The 819-nt window shown below is 44.6% G+C and overlaps 1 non-coding gene across 1 annotated transcript; it reads left to right on the top strand.

Moving 5' to 3' along the window:
• Positions 1–333: 333 nt before the first annotated feature.
• Positions 334–405, top strand: TRNAP-CGG (transfer RNA proline (anticodon CGG)). The gene has a single exon. It is a non-coding gene; the product is annotated as a tRNA-Pro (tRNA).
• Positions 406–819: the final 414 nt, after the last annotated feature.

Below are 819 nucleotides of genomic sequence, written 5' to 3' on the forward strand. Positions count from 1 at the left end.
CTTCCAGTCGAGAGTGAGGGTATTCCTTTGGATTTAGTCATGGTCCTGAGCCTCCACAGCCTGTGGAAAACAAGGATGCAGGTGCAACATGCAGATGTCAACACGCGTTCTGTACGCGAGAACTTTATCGAGAGTGTGCTGCTCCTTAGAGAAACGTATCGGGTGCTTTCTGATCCACCTGACTGGATCAGTGTGCTTGATGAACTGGCTGTCCTCAAAAAATTTTAAACCTTACGTGACAGCCGAAGTCTGGTTGTTGCGCGTTTTACCATTATCGTGGATCTTTTTTGAATTGATGTGAACTCAAAACAGGCAATAAAGAAAAAAAAAAAAGGCTCAGTGGTCTAGGGGTATGATTCTCGCTTCGGGTGCGAGAGGTCCCGGGTTCAAATCCCGGCTGAGCCCTACTTTCATTTTGCTACGCGTATGCGTAAGCGAAGGTGTGAGTCTTCATGAACTTCAAGGCTTCCTTTCCGTTCCTGTGGTATAGGCCGATGCGCGTTTTTTCTTCCAGATGATTGTCAGAAGTTCAGTGCACTTCGCTAAGACTGAAATATGCGACGCACTTCTAGAGGTTCCTGGAAAATTTTCATGACTCAGCCTGGTTGTGATGAAACTTCATTTTTACCAAAAATTACATATTTTCCAGAACTTCAATAAACATAATTTCGTTGGCTTCTTTTGCGCCCGTCAGACCTTGTCTTTCGGTAGCGTTCAAATCACAAGTCACAATTCACCAAGTAGTCTTAGTGCAGGTTCGGAGGAGATCACTGCCGCTGCTTTTTAAAGAAAACGTGGAAGCGTCTTGAAAAATGAATA

Source organism: Amblyomma maculatum, chromosome 4 (assembly GCF_055883805.1).
Source record: "Amblyomma maculatum isolate TAMU_Amacu chromosome 4, ASM5588380v1, whole genome shotgun sequence".
Taxonomy (NCBI): domain Eukaryota; kingdom Metazoa; phylum Arthropoda; class Arachnida; order Ixodida; family Ixodidae; genus Amblyomma; species Amblyomma maculatum.